We start from the raw sequence: 12,486 nt of genomic DNA on the forward strand, positions 1-12,486 counted from the left end.
TGTTAAGAATAGTATAGGAAATGGAGAAGCCAAGAGCTTATATGTATGACCCATGGACGTGAACTAAGGGGCGGGGTACTGATGGAGGGAAGGGGGCGGGTACCAGGAGGAGAAAGGCAAAGGGGAAAAAATTGGGACAACCGTAGTAGCATAATCAATAAAACATACTTTTAAAAAAAGAAGAGCAAATCAGATAAGTTGATGCTGGCAAAACTCATTTCAAGTTTTCAAGCAGCAAATGCAAATGTTACCTCCAATTGTTATACCCTCTTTATATCTCCTCATCAAGAAACGGGCAACTAATTTAGGAGATTTTGTTATATTTACTACAGAAACAGTGACTCAGAATACTTCAACTAAGAGTATAAAACTCCAGGTCAAAGTGGCTTAAGCAGTAATGACATTTATTACTCATATCAAGTTCAGGAACAAGGCTGCATTCAGTGGCTTGATCATGTCATCCTAGAACTTGGTCCATTCTCTTTGTTCTGTCCTCCACATTATCGCCTGTGAAGCTGACCCACTCACGGTGAGATGCAACCAGGACTCTGGGCTGCACGCTTCCTCATTCACATCTAATGAGGGAGAAGCTCCCCACCATCCCTGGAGTTTGGCTCGTACGCCTACCTCCAGACCAGTGACCACGGGCAGAAGATACCACGCATTGACTGGCATAAGCCTTGATGCTGAAACTAGTGACTGGCACAAGGAAGAACTGCTATGATCGCCTCAACCGTCTTACACATGGAAGGCACCTGAAGAGGTGTGACAACCCTGGTGCCTGGGCCCCACTCCCAACCAATTAGATTACAACCTCTAGAGATGGGAACCCAAGGTGGACTATCAGGGTGTGTGTGTGTTCTCTTATTCTCTCTCCCTCTCTCTCATTCTCTCTCCCTCTCTCTCCCTCTCTCTCTCATTCTTTCTTCACAAAAGCCCCTAATGGAGTCTAGGATCCCTTTCCCAAAGTCATTTGGGCCATGAAAGGGAGAGTGAAGCCCTGAATAGATCGACACAAGGAAGAGACAAAAGGGACATCCACGGGCTCCAGTATAGACAGACACAGGCATGTAAGTCACAGAAGAAAGGCAGCATGGTTCCTAATCCAAGCTGCTACCGGCTCAGGAACTCCATTATCCTCTGCACTGTCTAGTGCATAGTTTTATGTCATGCAAAATAGGGAGAGTAATCTCAGACTGCTATGATCAGCTACAACTGCAAGAGATGATTCTGAAGAATCCTGTATGTTGCACCTAAGTAAGCAGAACTCTAATGGGCACCTCCCCGGATCACATGGGATGGTAGTGGGGGGGGGGGGTAGTTCCTGAGTGCTGCATGCTCCTAGGTTGAAGTCACTGTGGCCACCTGGTACCCTGGCAACGTCTCCACCGCGCCTAAGTCTCTTTGTAGGGACACCTGGCTGGGAGGATGTCGCAGGTGGGATCATTAAGTTGCTCTGGCTGTGTACCTTTCAGTTTCTGCCAGGACCTCTTCTAAACCATGTGACCTTGGGGCATGAAAGTTTTTCTCTATAATTTTATCACTTAAAATGTCGTACTTGTGTCCAAGAAATGTAACAACAAATATTTAATAAATGCTAACTCCCCAGATTTGATCTTCTAAATGTATTCTATTGACTTCTGGATAACAAGGGCTTCTAAGCTGTTCCATAACTAATGTCATCAGTAGAATGTGTTCACAGCTGGGAGGCTGACACATCACATGGGAAATTTCATTAGCGGAGTTTAACAACCTTATAAAGAACCATAATCCTAAGCCCTGAATCTTTCAGCAGTGAGTTAATGAAAAATACTATTCTTTTAAAAAGAATAATGCATAATTTGTAGAGAAAGAATTATTATGATAATTACGCTATTATTAGTGGCCTATATTAAAACAAACCACCAAAAATAAAGCAAATATCACATTTTAGTAAGTTACTTTTATGTCAGAAAAGAAGTCACCATTTAAAGATGAACCAGAAGAGAAAATAACTCCTAATCATGTTCAGGTCGTGGTGTATTTTGAAGTTAGGTATATTAATTCTTACTTTTAATTATTTGTTTTCTATTTGAAATCAAAAACCTGAAAATTAGAATCTGATTAGTCTTAAATACAAACACACACAACTCTTTCACAAACCTGCCCCCCCCTCTGCTGGCCAACATTATGACCACTACTGCTTCTTCCTCCCATTCCCTTCAAAACCTCCCTTATTCTTAACTCTGGGCTCTGGGGAAGGCTTCTCAAACATTACCGACAATTCTCTGTAGTCAAAGCCTTTTCTCCATTTCTGTTTTCTTGATCTTTGAGTTCTGACACTGTTGGACTTTCTTCTTTTCGAGTAACTATTTTCTCTTTTCTAAAGAAAATTTCTAAATCACTTCCATTTACTGCTCTACTCAGTGCTCACAGTCTCCCTTTGAGGTAAACAAAATCAGTATCTGTATTTTTACTCTGTGGGTGGCAAGCCCAGTACCACAGAATTCAAGGGACTCACGCAGAGACACAAGCCAGGAAACTTCAAGAGGGAGAAGGACCTGCCTCTTGAACTTGGAGCTCCCAGAGACCTTCCTCCTCCGCTCAGGCCTCTGCTCCTGGCCCTAGGCAAGCTACCCTGGCTGGCTGCTGTTCTCAGTGTCCCCAACCAGTGCTCTGCTTTGTCCCTTCTTTAAGAATGAGTCCCAAGCCATGTCTCTGGGCTGTCATATGAACTCCAAGTTTCCCATCTCCAATAACTTTTTGAATAGTTCCATTATATATATACATATGTGTGTGTGTGTGTGTGTGTATTTATGTTATATATTAGAAAAGGAAGTTAGTTTACATGGAAGATGAGTTTGGTGTGGGACATGCTCAGTTTGTGGTAATACTAAATATATATATATATATTTATACTTATATAAATACTAAATTTATATATATATAAACATGTATAATAATACATACATATATTTAGTATTACCACAAACTAAGCACATCCCACAGCAAACTCATCTTCCATGTAAACTAACTTCCTTTTCTAAATTGACTGTGAGTTCATTATACCTGGATCAGACATTAAATTTTAGGTTGTTGGGTTTGACACACATAAACCAAATGTTTTCTGACATCCTTCAAGATATGAAGCAGTCATTTGACCACCTCATGGACCATTCAATCCTATCAACAGCTGGAAACTGAACAGGTAGATTATGTTTCCTGTTAAAAGTGCGTAAGCGCTGACTGATCAGAGAGAACAGCCCTGCCGCCTCCTGCGGAGAGGGGACTTCTTTGTTCTACTGGCCTTTCTGAAGGATGAGTTCCAAGTCAATAATGTTTGAGAGGTTATTTTTTGTTGTTGTTAAAAGATAAATACAACATTGTTGCACTAGCAGTCTGAACAGTAGGCTAATCTTTGTAAATAAAGCCCTCATGGTCCTACAAGGCAAAAGGACACTGGTTTGATTTTTGATTCCCAGTCGGGGCACATGCCTCAGTCACAGGTTTGGTCCCTGACAACTGATCAATATTTTCTCTCCCTCTCTTTCTCCCTCCTTTCCCCTCTCTCTAGTAAGTAAATAAGAAAGTAAATACATAAACATATTTTTACAGACCTTATGTCAAACATTTTGCTTTCTGATCTAGTGGTTACTGTCACTGCTCACGTACTAAGATGCAGCTCACTAGAACCGTAACACGTGTAGCGTTCTTTCAACAGCACGTGTTTAATAGGAATGCTAAAAACATGTACCTACCAACCAGACTTCTCATCCTTTCTGTGCATGTAACACAAATATATATATATAACCAAACACCAAATATTCTCTGTGTAATAACCAGACTCCAAATAATGCTCTTCCTCTGTGGCCTGAGATGTGTACAGCTGCATTTAAGTCTTTCGTTCGCTCATTTGAAGTGTTCTTGGAGCACCTCGGTGTGTTAGAGGCGCCTGGGAGCCATCCGTGAACCAAACAAAGACCGCTGCCTCTTGGAGCGCCCCTCCCAGTGAAGACACAAGACACACCAAACGGAACAGGGAAACAACGTGGAATGTCAGAAGGTGACCGAGGGTGACATGGGATCAAGTGTGGGGGGGACAGAGACAGACACAGCCCTAACTGAAAGGAAAATGATGCTTTAACTTAAAAAAAACAAAAAAAACAAAAAAAACAAGAGGAATTATTCACTGGAGGTGCTAGAGTAACACTAAATTTGAGAAAAAGTTACAAAGCATGAGCCCCGGAAAGGACGGGCTGAACCGACTGTGAACTGTAGAATGTGTTTTGCATCTCCTGTGTCAGTACTCCTGACCTGACTCTGTGACTGGGATCTCTGAGTGCCCTGAACACAGGTAACTTTCTCCAGGTAGCCCTGGAGTCACACTCAATAGTCCCGTGGCCAGGAGGAGAAAATCCTCTTCTTCACCAGACAGTTCCTCCCAGAGGAAGCCTCTGGCGCAGCGCAGCTCCTGTGCTGATCACTGAGGTCCTTGCCGTGGCTAGGTGGATTCCCACACCGAGCAGCAGTCGGGGGAGGAGGCTTGCGCCACAGGAAGGAGCAAGAGCGCACTAAGTAGACCGAGCAACCAACCCACAGACACGAAGTCAGGGCTAGCCTTCCTAGTCCAACCTGAGAATTTGAGCTCAGTCAAGGGTGGGTGACTGACCTGAGGGTTCCACCAAGGAGTGTGCAAAGCAGGGGGAGTCTTCAGGCAATGCAGGCCAGAGGTGGGCAGCCACTAGCTGCTTGTAGACTGTGGCAGAGAGGCCTGAAAGCTTGGGAAAGGTGGCATGGATCCAGAAGACCCACAGAAGTTCAGTCAGGACTCAGCTCAGTGAAGAGAGAGGCCAGAGACCACGTGGGGAGCTGGATGAACACCGCTGTCTAGGTAACCCTGGACTGAGGGGCACCAGACCCTCCTGGGTGGGGGTCAAGCTGCACGGGGCTTATACACTGAGGCTGCAGAAGAGGGCACTGGGAGAGGCAGGCTTCTGATAACAGGGATTCCACAGAAACCTAGGATGTGGCGCCTACCAAAAATGTATACACAGTCTAGCTGTAGATAAAGGGCATTCACGCAACATGATAAAAAAAATGTTAGGTCAAATTGTCTCTAAGTAAAATGGGAAAGAGGAGAGAACTCAGTGGGCTAGAGCAGCAGAAGAAAGCTCCTAAGAGGGAGGACCTCAGCTAAGCCTTCCAACATAGGCAGGAATAGCAAAGAGGTACAGAATGATGGCGGTGTTTGCAGCTGTTGAAGTGGGGGGCAAAGGCAAAGGGGGCAAAGATATGGGGAGCTGTGCAGAGTATCTGCCACAGAAAAGACTCGGAGAGGAAATGCCCATCAATCCAGCGGCTGCCGAACACGCACCAGGCCCATGCAGGCACCTGACATAATGACCTCCATAATCCCCACTCTGCAGATTAGGGCAGAGGCATGAGAGAGGGTCGGTTCTTGCTAACAGTCTTACAGCTACGACAGCAGAATCCAGATCTGACCGTAGGGCTGTCAGGTTCACACCTACGCTGGCTCAACACTGGTTTGGGAGGAAGGAGAGGTCAGAGTGTGGCAGGTCTGAGGATGGGTGCTGGGAATCAGACAAGAGTCTCAGGCTGAGACTTCTAAGAGCTCTGTGTTTCTGAGCAGGGAGACACGGAGACTGTGAGGAGAGGGGAGGAAGCAGAGGGGAAAGCAGGCAGCTAGGAAGCTGCTTTGGTCATGTAGGTGCTCGGTGTCAAGGGAGAGCAGAACAGTGTGAGATCTCGTGTTCTTTTTAACTATGGTAAAAAACAAACCTTCCAATTTAGCCCCTTAACGTACAGCACAGTACCAGTGAGCATGTGCACACTGCTGCACAACGGCTCTCCAGAATACTTCCACCTTGCATGACCGAAAGGCTGTACCCAGGGAACAGCAATTCCCCGTCCCCCTGCCCCCAGCCACAGGCAACCGCCCTTCTAGTGTTCCAGTTTGATTACTTTAGATACTGCCTATAAGGAGAATCACACACTATTTGTTTTATTGTGTGTGTGTCTGGCTTGTTTCACTGAGTGCCACGTCCTCAGGTTCATCTCTGCAGCAGCGTGTCTCAGAATGTCCCTTGCTAAGGCTGAATAATGTTCCATCGTGTGGATGAACCACATTTCCTTCATCCATCTGGCCATCGGTGGGCATTTAGGTTGCTTCCTTATCTTGGCTATTTCAGATAATGCTACCCTGTTCATGGGTGTGAGAATCCCTTCAAGATAATGTTTCCAATCATTTTACCTAAATAAATAAATAGGTAAATAGGTAATAGGTATTTTCTAGATAAATACCTAGAAACGGGGTAAAATCTTTCATTCTCACTAGCAGTCTTTCAAATAGCAGTTTTAGCAGAATGCTTCGGAAACACCAGCCCGCCTACGTGCCACGCTCACACACGGCAAGTTGCCCTCCACCAGTACCTTTGGATCGAATTGTCCTCTGCTGTGATTTTATTCCAGCTTTAAGAACTTCCTTTCTTGAAAAGGAGGTCTGCTAGCAATAACGTCTCTGCTTTTGTTTATCAAAAAATGTATTTTGCCTCAATTTTTGAAGAAAAGTGTAGCTGGATATAGGATTTTTGGCAGGCAGTCTTTCAGAACTTTGAAAACATCCCTCTGCTTTATGACCAGTTTCCAACAAGCAGCAAACTGATAATCTTGCTGTGGTTCATTTATACACACAACCACCTTACTGTGGCTTCCTTACACATGCTTTTCTCTTGGTGATTTCAGGATGTTCTCTTTAACAGTTTAACTATAATGTATCTAGACATAAATTTCTTTGGGTTTACCCTACTGGGAATACACTATATTTCTTGAATGTATAAACTATTTTCCATCAAAGTTAGAAAATCTTTTAGAAATTTTAAGGTGTTACTTCTTAAAGTATTTATCTGCTCCTTCCTCTTATTTCCTTTAGGGACTCTTATTGTGCACACACTGATGTGCTTGAGAATGCCCCACAGGCCTCTGAGCTGTGGTCCTTTCTCTTCACTCTTTGCTTCTGTTACTGAGACTAGATAATCCCTATCTAGCTTTAAGTTTGTCAAATCTTCCAACTGCCAGCTGAGATCTGCTGCTAAACCTGCTCAGTGAAATGTTTGTTTATACTTTTTTCTTTATTAGTTTCTCCCTTATACTTCATTTGGGTTGTTTCACTTTTTAAAAAAGTTCTTACAGTATCCTGCTTAAGGAAAGCATCTAGGAGGTGGTCTGGAAAAAGAGGACTGAGGAGGGAAATAACCATTCTGCCTCTCGACTTTCCAGCCTGCTGTTCTATGCCAGATCCCGAATGGGAGCTGCAGCCACCAGCCAGGTTTCCAGCCTTCAGTCTGCCCTGCGATCCACCATCCGGACTGGCACGTGCCGATGACGTGATCTATCCTGTTGTTACTATTTCTCCTGATTAATAAAGGCTGTAGTCAGGAAGTTGCTGACAGCAACCAAGGACCTCAGTTCAGTCCTGAATGGGTTTTCCCAACAATTCTAGCTGAGTTTCACTTCAACCCCCAGTTTATTTGTGCCCCTAAATGTGTTGACAAATAGTAACTGCCTAATGTGTATATAACCTCACATTCTTACAGCTCTTACATTCCAAAACATGAACATAAAGATAGCAGGATTATTTAATAGTAAATAAAGTTTAAAATTATTCATGAAAAAAGTTCTTATTGTAGATGTTTATCTCAGTTTCCTGCTTTCTTCTTTTTAAATACATTTCACCATTTTATATGTAATATTTTTATTACTGTTTAAAATATCTGAGTGCTATAATGATTTCTTTTACTCATGTGTTCATTTCTGCAAGTGGGATTTTACCAATCGTCTTTTTATTATCAATTTCAAGCTTTACAGTGTTGTGGTTAAAGATGTTCCATATGACTCTGATAGTCTGAAATTTGTTAAGAGTCTCTTTACAGCCCAGAAAAGTCACTTTTGTAAATGTTCTATGTGTGCTGGAAACATACATACTTGGAGAGTTCTATGCATCCAGGAGGGCAAACAGGGTAACTGTTTTACAAATTATTCATAGCCTTATTGAGAGTTTCATCTTTTTTTTTAAAGAGTATTTTTTTCAGTGTTTTTTAAAAGATTTTATTTATCTTTAGAGGGGAAGGAAAGGGGAGAGGGAGAGAAACATCAATGTGTGGTTGCCTCTCATGCGCCCCCTGCTGGGAACTGGCCTGCAACCCAGGCATGTGCCCTGACTGGGAATTGAACCATGATCCTCTGGTTTACAGGCCCGAGCTCAATCCATTAAGCTACACCAGCCAGGGAGAGACTTTCATCTTTTTTATCTATCCCTTCTTTTATTTCTTTAAGCACATTAAATGTCCTTATTTTATACAGGTCTGATGATTTTTCTGATGATGAATGCCTGAAATTGGAAAGCTGTTTTTTCATTAATGATGTTTCCCATGCTCTTTGTGATTTTTAATATGTGAGCTCAAGTTCTTGGAACCTTACCTGCAAAAATTCTTTAAGAACTTGGTTGAAGTCAAAGAATCCTCCAGAAATTATGTGCACTATTCTCTAACTGGGGACCACCCAGTCAGTTTAAATTAGGTCTTTGAAGCTGCAGGAAAACCGGCCCATGATGACTGATTCTCAGAGATTTTTTTCCTCCACTGTGCTCATTGCCAAAGGTCAAAAAAGGCGATTTCCCTGCAGTCCCCAAGGGCTGGGGGAGCATCTTCCATTTACCTCTTAACTGTGGGTAAATACCTTTGAGAGCCCTGTTAGGCTATTCAGCTGGGGCGGAATCTGGGCTTTGCTTCCTGTCCCCACCCCCTGAGGCCACGGAACCTGAAGGTCAAGCCTGACAAATGACCTCAAAGCAGGGCATTTTTTGTTAACTTCCCCGGCATCCCACTTTCACTCTGCCTTTGTGACCAGGGCACAGCTACTTTTCTCACTCAGAGGAGCGTTTCTTGAGCTGTCACCCAGCATGACCCTTCTCCTTTCTGTGTGTCCACTCCCTTCCTTAATCATTAAGCCCTTAGGACATCAGATTCTAGTCAGCATCCAACTGCTCTAAGAACAAAGTCTCAGGCCTGTTGACCACAGAAACAAAGTTTCCTCAAACTAAAGATAACATCTTGACCTCAGTTATGTTTTCAGCCCCAGGCGTTTGAAAGCAAAACAACCCCAGTGACCACATTCTCATGAAATTAGAATGACCCACTGTTAACGTTAGGGCCTGATACCAATGATCACCTACTCCCAACTCCCTTAATCACCATGATTAATATTTTTTCCCACATATAATCTGTTCCGTGCAGGCTGGCAGGAAGCCATGTTTTGTTTTTTGTTTTTTATTTTTAGCATTAAAGTAATAAATGATCTTGCAGGATACAAGATCAGTATTTCATTTTTTAATTATATTGGATTGATTATGCTATTACAGTTATCCTGATTTTTCTCCCTTTGTCCCCTTTACCCAGCATCCCCGACTCCCTCAGGCAACCCCACCCACCATTGCTCATGTCTGTGGATCATGCGTGTTGGATCATGCGTGTAAGTTCTTTGGCTGCTCCACTTCCAGGAGCCAGGTTTCAGAAAACTAGTTCACCTGTGCCTCTAGGCTCAGCGCCACTTCCTTAAATAAACCTCTGGTTTCTTTGCTGCCAACTACTGTTCCGTGTTACTGGGCTTTGATGTGCACAGGCAAACGGACCCCTAGAGTCCACTAACACAAGTTTGCTGCTTCTAGTGAGGGGCGTTGGTCTGGGAAACATCCCTTCACACCCTTGGCTCCCAGTTCCTGGCCTGCAAGGGTGGGTTGCGGGGAGAGCCCTAGGAAGCGCTGAAGTTCTCTGACAGAGTGAGAATGGATGACCCCAAACCGGGTGGCAGCAGTCGGTGGTGGTCAGATTTTGGATAACATAAAATAGAGCTGTCAGGATTTTCTGACAGATTGGACGTGGGTCTGGGAGAAAAAAAAATAAAGACAAGAATTACTCCAAGGTTTTAAAAAGCCTGAGAAATTAGAAAAAAGTAGGGTTACTGTCAACTGAGGTTGGGAAGGCTACAGGTAGAGTTTAGTGTAGGGGAAGATTAGGAATTTAGTCTAAACACACTGAGTTTAAAGGTCTATTGGACATCCACACGGAGATGTCAAGTAAACAGTTGGATATGTGAGTCTGCAGTTCAGGGAGACGTCTGGGCTGGAGATACAAATTTGCTGGAACTGATTGATGTTTCATATTACTTAGTCAAACCAAATAAATGTGAGGTGGTCTGCACATGCCTAGTCAACACAGAAACCTGGGTAGGAAATGCGGCACTACTGTTAAGAGTCATTGTAACACTAGTTTGCATTAATGGTTACACAACTTGTGGTCACCATCCCAATACACTCTGTTCTCATTAGCTATTTGCTAGAGTTCTTTGCCAGTCCTGCGGCTTGAAAGGAATGTGAAGAATCTGGAGAACGCCTGGGAAAAGGCCAGCCACAAAGTTGAACAAAGGGAGGGAAAATGATCCAGCAAAGGTTAAAAGAAATGAGAGTATTTAGTTAGTAATGATCAATAGCAGAGAAGTCCAAATGCTTGAAAGTAATTTGCCTCCTTTAGGTTAATTGAAATAAAAGAAAATGAGCTTTCATTTTAGCATGAAAGACTCAGATTAAAAACAAAAAAGGGAAACTAAGGCCAACTTCACTCCTGTTCTCCGAGTACCAGGTGCTGGCCCAGGCACCACTGCCTTTGGCAAACACGAAGGCCCCGAGGCAGGAAGCCGCTCACACACAGATCAGGAAGGATGGCCCTCAAGGGCAAGGCAAGTCCTCAGCGGGGAGCTGCGATGCCAGGCTGGGTCTAATAAATCCAAAGTCTGTGCTCTTTAAAATGTACTGAATTTCCTAATGGAAAAAATGATAAAAGTAGAAGCTGATTACTGAGAGTAGTAAATCATTTTTCTGGATCTTCTTAAATTAGAAAACATTATTAGTCTAGAACAAGCCAGTTTTCAAATTCTCTCCTGGTCCTAAACTACTATTACAATCTAGAATTCTAAAAGGATCATATTACCAGAGTGAAAAAAGCTCACATTATTTGTCAGGGAACTATTTTTGCTCCCATTTTCCTATTCTATAGTAAAATACATACTCATATTCCTAAAATACACACCAAATTCTAAAGCAAAGTTCAATTTTTAAGTTAAGGTAATTCCACACACAACTTGGGGGGTGTGGAATTACGACATCCCAGGCTCGGCAGACCTTGTTCTTGTTTGACTGGGACAACAGCTGTCAGGGTACCAAGTAAGGTGACCCCTAAAAATACCTATGAGGGTTAGAGCTGTGCTCACTGTGTTTTAAAGAAAAGAACAGCACTGACTTCATGGACAGGAAAGCCTGATGCCCCAGTGGCAAAAAGCAGCACCAGCCCTACTGTACGTGACCGAAGTTCAGGCAGGAAAAGCCCACCATCTGGTCAAAGAGCACCAGACACAATGCGTGTGAGGAATAGTCGCCCCTGGGGTCACTTGCTTCCCAGGGAGCCACACAAATTACAGTGAAACTCACAATGACTGTCACTAAGCCCAGGAAATTTCTAGAGTAGGAGAGCTAGAAAGGGCCCTAGAGAACATTTAGCCTAAGGCCCTCTTTTTATCAGGAAGTAAACAATCTGCAGAAGGCGCTGAGGATCACTGCCTGCAAGCTGGCTGAAGCAGAGAGGGGCAGGTGGTCTCAGGACACCAGTCTCGAAGGCCGGGCCAAGCCGGACTTTGAGGGAAGCACAGCTGAGAAATCCCCCAGAACTAAGGCTCCCAACTCTGAGGCACTTCGTTAGTCTTAATAAAAATGCACATTAAGACCACAGTGAGGTTATATCTTAGAATGTCAAAATTAAAAAGAATGACCATACCACAGACTGATGAGGACATGCAGAGGCCAGAAAGCTAACACACTGCGTGGGGGAGAGTAAAATGGTACAACCACTTTGGAAAACTATTTGACAGCTTCATAAAAACTAACATACACCTGCCACGTGACTCAGATATTCCGCTCCTAGGTATCTACCCAAGAGAAGTAAAAGCATATGTCCATGCAAAGACTTACATAAAATGTTCATAGCAACTTTATTTATAATAGCCAAAACCTGGAGACAACCCAAATGTCTGTCAACAGCTGAATAAATAACGAATTGTGGTATAGCTGTGTAACAGAATACTACTAGCATGAACAGATCTCAAAACAATTCTCCTGAGCATAAAAGAATACAAAACATATGAATCTATTTGTGTGACACTGTAGAAAATGGAAATTAGTTGGGAGTGCGGAGATGGTGTGTGGTTGGGAGGCTGGAGAACAAGGTACCTCTGGGGGCGGTGGGTATGCTCACTATCTGGACTGTGGTGATGATTTTACAGGCGTGTATGTGCATGAAAACCTATCAGTTAGTTGTCTGCCTTAACTGCGTACAGTTCATTGCACATAAATTATACCTGAAAATACCTGTAACAAAAAATGAA

General features: G+C 43.4%; 1 protein-coding gene across 2 annotated transcripts in view; it reads right to left on the reverse strand.

Annotated features, from left to right (window-relative positions):
* HSF2BP (heat shock transcription factor 2 binding protein) overlaps nt 1-12,486 on the reverse strand; it is a 75,404-nt gene that overhangs the window by 24,467 nt on the left and 38,451 nt on the right. The window lies entirely within an intron of this gene.

This window comes from Sturnira hondurensis, unplaced genomic scaffold, assembly GCF_014824575.4.
Source record: "Sturnira hondurensis isolate 20B ecotype Veracruz unplaced genomic scaffold, ASM1482457v3 Scaffold0003874, whole genome shotgun sequence".
In the NCBI taxonomy this organism is placed as follows: Eukaryota; Metazoa; Chordata; class Mammalia; order Chiroptera; family Phyllostomidae; genus Sturnira; species Sturnira hondurensis.